This window comes from Saccopteryx leptura, chromosome 5 (genome assembly GCF_036850995.1).
Source record: "Saccopteryx leptura isolate mSacLep1 chromosome 5, mSacLep1_pri_phased_curated, whole genome shotgun sequence".
Taxonomy (NCBI): domain Eukaryota; kingdom Metazoa; phylum Chordata; class Mammalia; order Chiroptera; family Emballonuridae; genus Saccopteryx; species Saccopteryx leptura.
In genome coordinates this window covers 11,312,944-11,325,885 of record NC_089507.1, presented here as the reverse complement: position 1 = coordinate 11,325,885, position 12,942 = coordinate 11,312,944, and the positions used below count along the sequence as shown (strand labels likewise).

At 42.6% G+C, this 12,942-nt stretch overlaps 1 long non-coding RNA gene across 1 annotated transcript in view; it reads right to left on the bottom strand.

The window, feature by feature from the left end:
* Positions 1 to 12,366, bottom strand: part of LOC136406017 (uncharacterized) — a 33,330-nt gene extending 20,964 nt beyond the window's left edge. Inside the window, exons 1-3 of the long non-coding RNA XR_010751608.1 lie at positions 11,976 to 12,366; positions 6,734 to 7,005; positions 4,594 to 4,664 (exon numbers count right to left, since the gene is read on the bottom strand). This is a non-coding gene — a long non-coding RNA (uncharacterized lncRNA). The remainder of the gene's footprint in view (positions 1 to 4,593; positions 4,665 to 6,733; positions 7,006 to 11,975) is intronic.
* Positions 12,367 to 12,942: the final 576 nt, after the last annotated feature.

The following is a 12,942-nucleotide window of genomic DNA, read 5'->3' as shown; positions in this document are numbered from 1 at the left end:
TGTAAACCTATTGGCTCCTTGAAAGCTGGCATATCCCCTGACTCAAAATAGAGGCTTAATTAATATTTTTAAATAAATAAATGAACACTGAATGAACTGTATGAGATGTATGCCCTTGTCCCCTTTTTACAGATGAAGAAACTAATACTTAGCAAGATCGAGACCTTGTTCAGGATTCTAATCTAGCTCTTCCAAACTCCAAAACCCTACCTCCCACCTCCTAATTGTGTGTGTGTGTGTGTGTGTGTGTGTGTTGTTCACCACTATCTAGACTTTCTTGAGAGCAGTTTATATGTTATTCATCTCTGAGTTAGAGACTATCCCTGTATTGTTAGCACTATTGGGTCTAGAAGTATTGGTTGAATTGAGTTGTAGAGAACTGAATTTCATAGGTTTAAGTTGAATTGAGCAAACATACAAGGCTTGTAAAAATATGTTTAGGTTTATCTTAGGAATTTTATATTTGGTTTATAATGGTGACTTCTGCCCCCTCCTCTTCCCTTCAATGCTATGGTTTTTTTCTTCAGGGAAAGATTATTTTGCATTCACGTTTCCAGCTAGCTGCTCCTGGCAGGCGTTACCTCCTGCCTTTTCTTGCTCACCTCAAGCACTATTTGTGTGTGTCTGCTAGCGAGAAGACGCAGCCCATTACCAAGCAATAGAAATCCTGCGAATGCTCTCAGCTTGAGAGTCAGTGCACTTACGGGAAGTGGGGCTCCTAAGCGCCTGCGCACTGCGGACAACTCCTGGGAAGCGGAGGCCGCCCGCGAACCACCAGCCACCCTCACTCCCGCGGGGGCCGCCCCAAATGAAAACCACACCCCAGGAAATACAAGGCTGGGGCTGCCGCTGATGGGCTGCCTATGAGACAATGTCTGCTTTTATTAAATAACATAAACAAATGACTGACTACCAGAAACCAAGCCATGGATATAATAGTAAAAGAATCAAGCATTTAATACCGCAGCCCACAGAACACCTGCTTCTCCAACTGCGGATTACCAGGTGGTCCCCCAAAAGACTTCAAGAATAATTAAAGTGGTATTAATAGTGATAAAAAAATAATAAATAACAATATTAACTTGGGATACTACAGTAAAATTTATAAAGAAGTTCAAATTTGTTCTCTTAGATCTTACTTAGATACGGTAAGTCTGGGAAGTATCGAACAGGAATATGATGACCATAGAGCACAGGTGAGCGCTCAGAAGGGTTGGGTGACAGCCAAATGCTTCATGGTCAGGAAGTGACAAAGCCAGGACTGCAGACGCTAAATACCATTAAGGGATAAGTCACAGGTATACACCTGATCGGCCATCTTGCTGGTTTGGAACCCTGGTACCCTGAATTATTGTTCCCAATGCTTGACTTGCTCTCTGATATAGATTTGTGCATCTAAACACTTTGCCATATAACTTCTTTTTTCTCCCACTACAGGTGGTGATAATTCCCTGCCTTCCTATGTCTGACTGACTGTGTTACTTGCTTTGAACAATGATATGTTAATGAACATGGGAGTGGTAACTTTGGAGGGTTTGCACGGCTTGAAAGACTCTCTTGCACTTCTATCACTACTATGAGAAGAGGCCGGAGGATCTGGTGGAAGGGGGTTGAAAGTTCCTTAGAGTAGGCTGTATCCAACCTGCCCCGGGAAGCCAAACCCAGATCAATGCATCCACGTCTTCCTAAAATCAGCCAAAGACCAAGCTACTTGTAGACCCACGGGGGAGAAAAATAAATGCTTGTTGCTATAAGCCAATGGATTTTGGGACTATTTGTTATGCAGCATTATTACAGCAAAAACTAAACAATACAGGACTCTGCTTTGCTTTCTGAGAGTGGATTGGCTAAAAAGTGATGAGCTCAATGAGCAGAGGAACAATCGCAGGCTTCTCAGTCAAAACTGAAAGAACGAGGATATAAATCCCCGTCCTACCACGCCTTAGCTGGGTGACTTTGAGAAAATTACCTGACAGTCTGAGCCTTGTTTTCTTTACCTACTAATAGGGATAGAAGTACCTCATTAATAGAGCAGCTGTACAAACCAAATGAGATATATGTATTATGTAAAAATCAGAACAATATGGTAAACATAATTGCCCACCATTGTTAGTTTCTTTCTCAGATCTCAGTAAAACCTCTGCTTATCTTTTTTCCTTTTTTTTTTTTCACAACATATGCTACATTAAGGTTAGCATAGGTGTCTTTAGTTCTACATGCTACTTCTTGAATACCAGGATTTAACCAGCATTTTTTATAAAGCAGGGCACAAGAGAAGAGGAAAACAGAAGGAAGAAAAGAAGAAAGAAAGGAGGAAAATTATAATTAAAATGCAACTAACTTCAAGAACACACATAAAGAAAGGTGCCAGCTCCCACATGCCGTTCCTCTCAACGGTTTCTCTCAGCCCGGCTGCTAGGGCACGGAGAGGTAGCCCAGGTGCATGTGCACAGTCTGCACATGCTTTTTACAAAGTATGAAGAGTACAAACGGGGACGTGAATGTTTTTCTTATGGTTAGGAGCATGTTAATCCCAGACTGAGCGGGAGCTGGAAGCACCTAACTCCTGGGACTACTTGCTTCACCCTCCGTGTGCAGAGGCGCGTGGCTGGAGCTCAGCAACTCTGTGCTGATTGGGTACAGAATGAACGAGTGACTTAGTGATGAGGGGTCATACAAGCCAATGAGAACCTTCTACAAAGGAAGAGCGTATTTGGCCATGGGAAGGCACTGAGGCAAGACCGTGCCATAGGCTACCTAGACCAGAGGGTCTCAGTGTCCGTCCAGTTCTAAAATTCTATGAAGATGGTGAGGAAGAAAAGTACAGCCCAAAACACCACAAGCAGCCAGTTGATAGGCCAGTTGCCTGAAAAACACATTTGTTTGTTATAGGATAACATCAATGTTTCTGTTTCTGACACAATGTGTTACTTTTCTTTATAATTAAGATTACATAAGCATTGCATTATCATGTACTGTATTGATGTATCTAAAACCAACAAAATTTGGCCACTCTCTTCAATATCAACAGTTGATATTTTATTCTAGACAATTCTTTGGATGCAGAGACCTCTCTAAAAAAGTATATGTTACTTGCTATATGCCCTGATTAGCTAGGCATCGAGGATGCAGAGATAAAAAACAAGTCTTTTTGTTCTCCACTCAGTCAAGTTCTTCATGGGTTTGGCCAATCAGTTTTTGGCTCCTTATTGAAAAGCAATTTCCCCAGTACTAATGCACAACTTTCATCAGTGGCACTCTACAAACCTTTCTTCTCAGGAGCTTGGTAAAACTCTGAGGATATTTACAAACATTTCAGGAGGTTTTGACTCTCCGCCTTTATCCCAGTCCCTCTTTTAAGGATAAATTACAGGTTGGGGTATTTTTCCAGCTCACTGTGTTTCTCCTTTCAATTATACTATATGCTCCCTGGTCACAGCCAAATGATTCAGGGCTAAAACCCAAGAACCAAACCAAATTGAATACATCTTCTTATTTGAGAAAGTGAGACTTGACTCAAGAGACACAGAGGTGGTATACAAGTTAGCTGCTGCTGCGTAACAAACATCCACAAATTTTAATTATAGCAGCAATTTATATTTATCATAAGTCTATGGGTCAGTGGAAAATTCTGCTGATCTGAACTAGGTTCGGTGGGGCTTACTCATGTGGCTCAGTCAGCTACATGTGGCATGGGCAGTTATCAAATGAGCTCTCTCTCATAGGTGGGGGCTTAGCTCATACAGCTGAGATCACTCAGCTTCTCTCCATGAGTCACATTATCCAGGAGGCTAGTCTGGGCACATTCTCACTGCAAAGATGAGGAACATGCAAGAAAGTGGAAACCTGCAAGTGCTTTCTCGAGTTTCTGATTATATCAGATTTGCTACTGGACCAATTTCAGAATCAGAGTAAGAGGGGACTATAGAATTACAGAATAAAGGGCGTGGATGCAATGAGGTATTAAAATGGGACCATTAATGCAACTAACCACAGATTAGAAGTCAGTAACCATATAGCAACACCCCAGAAAGAAGATAGGTATCTGGAGGCTCCATACTGATGTCCCTAGAGATTCCTGGATTTCTGCCTTCCCAAGATTTGATCAATTATGCACACTACCTTTCTTCAATTACGTGGGCTATGCCAGAGTCCTACTAATAACTCAGCATCTCTGCTTAAGTTCATCAGTTTCTGCTACCTGCCACCCAAAATCATCATTGTGATCATCATCATCATCATCATAACTTTTATCTAACGCACCACATTTTGTCAATTCTGCCTATAAAAATTTCTCATTTTCACCCCTTTTTTATCACAGGGTTATTGCTTCAATTTGGACTTTCATCCTTTCTAACCTGAAACACTGATAGCACTTCTGAACCAGAATGTTAAGCCACTGGACATGAACTTCACTGCAAATTGAGCCAAAGTCTTTTGTATTCATCCGTGTGAATACTGGCTGTTATTGCATCTGGTGATTCCCAACTCTCAGGTGTTCCACACCTTGTAATAGGGGAACAAGTTGGTGATTTTTTTTTTCCTGAAATCTAGTGAGAGATAAGGCACTCTTTTCACTTTTTACATACTTACCCTTGATTTTTGTAAAGAAACACATTTTTCACTCTGTTTTAGTTAGCATCCTGTTTTGGGCCTCCCAGACTCTGTTTGTAGAGCATGTAAAAATAAACAAACAAACAAATAGCAAAGAATTGTTTGAAATGTATCATTCATGGTATCTTCAGTTGAGAACACAACATTCTCGTTTTACTTTCAAACTAAATTTTTATCTGTTCTGCTTTATGATATTGGAATTGTTCCAACAATGTGAGGATCCATTGTATATGGGAACTTATGAATGACATTAAAATGACAGGAAGGGAAGGAACGAGCCACCCAGCTGGAAAGAACCCTTAACAGATTGCATGTGTCAGGGAATGCTTTGACCTGGTCTTTTGTGGTTCACTGAGATAGAACCTTGAGACACTAGACATGCATTTATTTAAAGAAGAGTTTGGTTGTTTTCCAGGCACTGACACAGTCTATCAGTATATATGGAATGGCTCTTCCTCTCAATATGTAAGGTTTGGTTGGTTGGTTGGTATTTAGTCTGAAGTTTGCAGGACTTGGCACACTAGGCTTGCAGATCAAATCCTATGCACTGCTTATTTTTATAAATAAAGTTTTATTGGAACACAGCCATACTCATGCACTTATATATTGTTGATAGATGGTTTTGTATGACCAAGTACACTGAGTAGTTGTGAAAGAGACTAGATTGCCCACAAAGCCTATTAACTATAGTCATTTCCCAAAAATGCTTGCTGACTCTGATCTAAAGGAGAGAAGACTGGCTTGGGGACAGCAGACATAGATCAGAACCTCACCTCTGCCAGTACAAAAGGGGTGACATGGAAGAGATGAGTGCTTTTCGCTGAGCCTGGCTTTTCTCGTTGTCAGATGGAACCAATGACACCAGCCTCATGGAAGAAGTATGAGGATAAAACAAACATCCAAAGCACTTGGACTAGAAGAGACCTCACAAACACTGTCACATCCTGCATCCCTCACCCTCCACGTACAGCCCACTCCCTTTCTCTTGAGTGCTACAATCTCAATGTACAAAAAAATTTAATAAAAATAAGTTCACTGACATAAAAAATTTAAAAAATAACAAAGCTTTTTATGATTCCTAAGTGAATGTAATTTCCTTTATTTTTTTTCTTTTTCCTGATGCATTTCTGAAGGAATGGAGCAAATAGCACACCTACCAGTTTGGTTAAGACATGACCTTATTATGTGAGAGCAAATCAGCATGTTAAAGGCGTAGGTGCTGCCCAAAGTTATTCATAATCAATGCAGTTTGAGGACCACAGAATGCTTCCCCTCCAGTTAACAGTGGAGTTCACCTGCACCTAAGGTTCAGCATTCATCAACTGGTAATAATGTTTGACAATCCAATTATAAATGGTCTCCCACAGATCTTCTCTCTAAAAGGGACAAATTCCATAGTTCTATTAATCCTTTAACTCTTTTGCTGTAACTTTCAATGGCCCTTTTGTACTTCTGTGATTGTGAAACAGACGTTCAAAAAGATTACCTCAATTTTCAAGCTCCACCCTCATCCACGAAAGCAGGTTCACTGTCCCCTAAACCCAGCTCACGTGTTTCTATCCATAGTCTCTGATTCCACCTCGCCGGCAAACATAAAGGCAAAGCTCTAGCTCTGGAGAGGGAAAAGTAGTTCAAGATTCCAGGTCAAAATTTGCCTGCAGTGTTTACAATAAAATAAGGTGATCAGAGAAGCGATGTTCAGCAGGAGTGAAAACAGGATTAATTCGGGTTCAGTGAGTAGATCCTCAATAGAAGCAATAATCCAAAATAAAGTCAAGAGAAAAAGCCCAGTGTGACAATTCCACAAGAGCAATACCAATAATGACAACAACTGCCTTTTTAAAAATACATTCTTTGCAGTGGGCAGCATACTAACGGCTCCAGTAGGGAGACTAAGCATCTGTTCTCTGCACAGTACTGACCATGTGTAAACAGCATGGCTAGAGTCATGCCATGCTCAGTGGATAGTCTCATTCATGGCAGACCTCTATACATTATTGCACGGTATATTCCCTACATGCTTTACACTCATTTAGTGCCTGAATCAAATCTGGGAGGGAGATTTTGTTACCTTCTTTAATACAGGTCTGGATACCATCAATGAGGTTACGTAACTTACCCGTGTCTACTCTGTGACTAAGGAGAGGTGCCAGGATCCAAACCCAGGTCTGCCTTGCATCCTGCCATTCCCACCATTCCACTGTGCTTCTCCCGCATTTATTGATCGTCAGTGATGTGTTTCAGAGCAGAGAGGAAGTGGAGAAGCTTTTACAGTTTGCAGTATTCCTCCAGGACTTAAGCAATTTTCCCGGAATGAAATGGGAACACACAGAAGAAGACAGAGTGCTTCGAGGTTAGGGGACATCACTTCATACACTGCTAGACTAGCCCCTGAAATGGAAGAGACAGTTATCAGTTCTGAGATGATGTGAACAGATCGCACAGCCTCCCGGAGGGTCGGCTTCCTACTGGAGGGGAAGCATTCACACAGGGATAACCTGGTCAAAGGTTAACTGGGTTTCTGATAAGGTTTTATTTCCCACCATGACGGTGTCAGAAATCATCCCTTCCAGTTTTAATGATCAACCCAGTCTCATTCGGACCCCTTCACCTCATCATCTTCCTTGAACTTGAACAGAAATATAATAATTAACTAAGAACCCAAATAAAAATTTTAAAAAAACCAAACAGTTTTTTATTGACCACGGGCAGCAAGTTTTCTCGTCGAGTGCTTTGAAGAAAGATTGTAAAGGTAGTGCTGCATGCCAGAGAGAGAACAGAGCCAAAGATCTACCCAACCTGGTGAACTCTACCCAACATCCACCTCATTCTGGAAGGCAGCTGGACCTAGGAAGAAAAACAGACTTTGGAATCTAGAAGGCCTGACCTTTAATCTCCCTTCTCTTTAAATTAGAATGATGATGTCTGTCTTTGCTGGGGTAATGTAAGGATTTATGAGAAATGACTCATAAAGGACCCAGCAGTGGTGCATGGCACATAGTGGACATTGTGGAAGTCATTTCACTTTCTTTTTTCTTTTTTTTTTTACCTCAGGTGCCTGTGATCTGTGGACCCTGGTCATCTGCTTTTAGAATCTCAATTTACATCAATCTGTCAACACTTGATTGTAAGCAATTTGTAAGCAGTTCCTTTTGGTTATGTTCAACACAGAGGGTTTATCTTTTGGGTTATATTCAACGTGGAATATCAAAATATACCCCCTACATAGTACATACTCAATAATCATGTGTTTAATTCCTTAGTTAATTAATTGACAAGAATATATGGAGTGGTTAAGGGAGAGAATGTTAACCTTAACTGAGTTTAAAACCTTAATACTAAAGAGATAAAATTATAATGGAGAATTCAGAAGTCAGCTGGAAAAGAGAAGACAAAAGACCATTGGGGCTTTTAGGATGTTCCACTATTTGGGAAGATGATGTCTAATTGCTTTTCTCAGGAACTGTATTATTGGCTATTTAAGCTGATGCTAGGAAAGGTTAATGTGATAAAGATGACTATCAATTCCTCCTCTGTGCTCCCTAAAGGCAGGGCTACTCACTACCGTCTGACATCATCTTTGCCCTGCCAACAGGCATTATTCATTGGTCTATGGAAGGACACCAGCCCAAGGATCAGAGAGAATCTGGGTTAGCCAGCTACCGGCTCCCAAATTATAAAACCAAATAGACTCAAGAGTTAATTCTCCCATTTTGGGATTGTCAATTTTAGGGCCACATATGCTAAGAAATAAACAGAGAAGGCTAGTTTGCAGAAGATTGGGGAGAAGAATAAATCAATTTTTCAGGGAAACAGAGATGGGTGGCCATTAATTTCTAAAGACAAAGAGAGCAATGGAAATGTTGGCTAGTTTTTGGAAGCCTTCTAATTCTCACTATCCATGCTTTATAACAGCTACAGATATTTGGGGCTGGGTTAATATTGATTTAAATGGCATGTTATAACCCTTTCCAAGAACTAGGTCAAAAAAATTTTAGATTCTTATCTTGGAAATGTAGACTATTGCAGAGCAAAAATAAGCTTTATTTATTAGTTGCATGTTTGAGCATCCATTCTGTGAAATAATCAAGATTCATGCTCATGTACAGAAGAAAATTTCATTTTAGAGCCCTTCTATTACCCAATCAGTATATTTCTTGCTTGAATATCTACCATTATCAAACAAAAGGTATTGTGCTTGCAAAGTTTGATAAAAATATAATACTAGGAAAAGAATTACGGAGGTATAATACCAGTTACAATACAAGAATACCAGAATTTATGTGACTGCACTGACTTATGGTGCTCCAATGTTACTGAAGGAAATAGAAGCTTTTAAGGAAGATGTTTGGGGATTCAAAGATAAAAGATCAGTCAGGTGTTTCACCAATGTGTCCCACTTGTGATGCAAGAGTTTGAAGATATAGCTCCTTCTCTGGAGCTTGCAGAGGAGAGAGGGCACAACATGAGACATTAGAAAGGAAGCAACCCTCAGTGTCCCTCAGTGTCACCCACACCCAAGGGAGGCACCTGATTCCTATGGCTGTCAGGACTTGGAAGAGAGCTAACCTGCCAATCAGTCAGATAGAGCGGTGGTTTTCAACCTTTTTACACTTGGAGACAGGTGAAAATAGGAGAATTATTTCAGGGAATGTTAAGGCAGAACTCACCCTGAGCATAAGTGAATTTGACTAAGATCATTGGATCTGTAATCTTCTTACAACATCAGGGTGACTAAATCTTTGTCACATTGGCACAAAATTTCTGGAGAACTGGTCCTTAGACTGGCGGTTGAAAAACACTGAAGAGGAATAGAGACCAACAGGCAACCGTAGGTCGAAAAGTGATTGATTGGTCGACACATCTCTGATGAAGTGTGCAGTGGCCCCAGTGCTCCCCTCTTCCCTGTTTCCGTCCACTTCTACAGTGTCCTTCATTGTGGATGTGCTTCTACGGTGTCCTCCACTGTGGATGTGCTTCTACGGTGTCCTCCACTGTGGATGTGCTTCTATGGTGTCCTTCATGTGGATGTGGGCTCTCCTGTCACTTGACTTTGGACTCAGCCATGTGGGCTGCTTTGACCAAGAGCACGAGAAGGAGATGAGGTATGTGCGCCAGTGCTGAATTTAGGCTTTAAGAAGTCGTGTGTGCTTCCCCTGGCTGTCTGGCACCTCTGCTGTTGCCATCCCAGGAGCACACATGGCCTGGTCCGAGCAGGAGGAGAGAGACACGTGGAGCGGAACCACCAGCAGCCCAGTCCAGCCTCGACCCAGCAACCCCCCATCGACTCACAGCCCGTGGGAAACCACGCATGGTTGCTTTCTGGAATTCACTTGCTTCGCACCATGTCTAACCGCTATAGTTGCTACTTCAAAAATGTTGTGTGCATAATAAAATCAGAGGTACGATAAGACCCACCAACAACACAGAATAAAACAGGAGCCAGGAAATTAAACAAAGGTAAGAGGGGAGAGATATGGGTGAGTAGCAGACCTCTGCATTTTTCTATGGGGCCAAATATCTTAGCCCTGACTGCATTGCAGTACAGAAGGAAAACAGCAGAAAGGAGACCAGAACCCATGGTCTCACCAGAGAACAGTTAGCTGAAGCACCGCTGCCATGGAAAGACCACAGGCCTCGGGTGAGAGCTTGGGCTATCGATTGCTATGACCATGTCCTGAGCTCCTTTTCCTTCACCAGTTAACACAGGAAAATAATGCTCTCCTTTTTATAGTGTGAGTGTGGGGATTAGAAACAGTAGTCTAAGAGAAGAAAATAGGGCCCGGCAGATAAGCAGTAAATGATAGGTGGTAGTGTTGGTAATACACCGTATCAGTGTTAGCTTACGTTCCTGGTCTTCGTGCTCGATCTTTTCCCCAAGGTCTGGCTGATTTCTTCCCTTATACCTACACACCCCTGTTCCCTTTGACTTGCTCCTGACCTGTTGAATGCACCCTAATCTGAGCCTTCTCATCCAGCTCCGGACAGTGACGGAAATGATGACGTCATGATGTAACTGTAAAAATAAAGACTGTTCAGGTTTATGGAGATGCTTATGAGGCATGCTACTAAGCGTTTTATTTGCATTACACCTTTTTCTCCACACACTGGCCCCACGCTTCTATCATCACCTCCATCTGACAGGTGAAAGCACAGAGTATTAGAGACACTAGTTACCTTCTCCAGGGGACTGCCGTCAGAGGCAGGGAGGGGAGTTTAGTGCAGGGCTTCAGGAGGCCAAGGCTCCAGGGCTTCACTGTGCCCTCTGCACAGTGACACCACGGCACGTCCCAGACCTTCTCCATGCCTGCATGGGCTCATGACTAGTACCCTCTGCTTCTGTCTGAGTCACCAACTTCCCAGTGGTCAGGTGTGACAGATGGCTTAAGGTAGATGCTCTTGACCTCTGAGCAGAGAGCCCATTGACCATGTCAACCCTGTAAAGGGGACTGACAGAAAAACTCTACATTCCTTCTCGGGGAAGTCAGTGAAGAACAATCCCTCCTGCCCGGGCCCCAGGATTCCCTGGCCCACAGAGCCCAGGCACGGGCATGGCATGGAGGGTCATCTGGGGCTGTCCCCACACAGACCCTCTTGGGTCCCGGGCACATCCATCCCCTCCACTGTCAATCCCGTGGCAGGTCAGCAACTCCATCAGCGCGCTCTGGGAGGTCACACTCTGGGCAGACTCACAATGAATTAAAATTTCATTTTAGAGCTTTAATAGCTCAATCAATAATTTAGGGAGCAAAGAAAACATTTTCTGGGAAAGCATTAGCTTAAAACTGAAAAGTAGCCGCTCACCCCCTAGAAATAACAGGATTCTAACAAGGGTTGGGTAGAAGGAGCAGAGGTCAACACACGCCTTCCTTCTGTTCTTCTCCTTCTCCTTTCCTCTCTCTCACTCCTCCTCTCAACCCCCCTTTTCCCTTTTTCTTTCTCCTTTTTCCTCCTCCTTCTTCTGGCCTCTCTAGTCTTCTCCCTTCTTCTTCCCCACTACGGCTATTACTATTTCATGTCTTCTCGTCCTTCTCAAAACTGTGCTTGCTAGTGCAATACCTAATTAGGACTGCAACAAATCTGTAGCTATGAATAATTCTTTTTTCTTGGAGAAAACTCAAAACCATCACCCACTAGTGTTGTTTAATTCCATTTTGAAGTATTTGGTTGCATTTAAAATAAAAAAATCTATCTTAAGGAAACTGCTATGATTCAAATCAAAATTTTGTTTTTTCCAATATGCTTGGCTGACTAGAAATATTTAATTTAAAAAATGTAAAAACAGACAAAGAATCTGAGAGGTCCAGAGCTGTTTTGAAGAATTCATAGGGTGGTTAATAACATATCAGACTTGCTATTACCTTTGATTTCCAAGACAGTACTTCAAAATAAATTTCTTGTCCTCTCTTCCTTCCTCTCTCATTGTTGCTGATTGCAGGCACACCGAAAAGATCCATTTGGTTCTGGAAGAAGCAACCCTTCAAAGAACGTCATCTAACAAAGTTTTGCCTCGGAAGTTGTTCAGCGGGGCTGAATTTTCATGCAAAATACACAGCCCAAGGATCCAACTGCCTCATGCTTTTCCAGCCTCCTCAGCAACGACTCACCCAAGCATTGTAAAATACAGACAGAAATTAAGCTTGTAAGAGAAAGTGAGCCCTGTGGCTGTCCCTGAAAATAACATAGAGAACAGAGGAGCAGCAGGTATCAAAGAATAAGGAACTTGTCCTCTCTCTCCTTAAAGAATCTGCATTCGGGCAGACTGGTGATGTGAGCTACAAGAATTCCGACCTCCCATGCCACATTGTGCCTGGCGCTGCACGTCCCTCTAACACCTGTGTCTAAGAGGATTAGAGTTGTCACAGGAGAAAATCCCGATTTGGAATCCTAAAACTAGGTGATCTTCAGAACCTTTTCTCAGATCTACAGACGTCTTTAAAACTGGATTGTCGCTCAGGTTTAGATGGCAAAGGTTACAGTGGAAACCCAACATCCTGATCTCTAGATCAGTTTCTGTTTATTGTGACTGCCTCCCCAGGCTCTAACCATAGTCCTCTGCACGTGGTGGCGTTAGCATGACGAGGAGTGCAGGCAGACACCTGGGTCTGTCACCTGCAGGCACCGCCCTCGGAGACAGTCGGGCTGAGGTGCCACCCACTGCTACTCAAATCTCTCAACGTTCAGTCAGTTTCCTAGATGGTGGGTCTCCCATGTTACCGCAGCAGAATAACCAGGGTGGAAAACACAGCTTGTCTGCTGTACCCCCAGAGTTCCAGACCCAGTAGGTCCAGATGGGCCCGTGGGTGTGACTTTCCGGCAGGCGCTGTG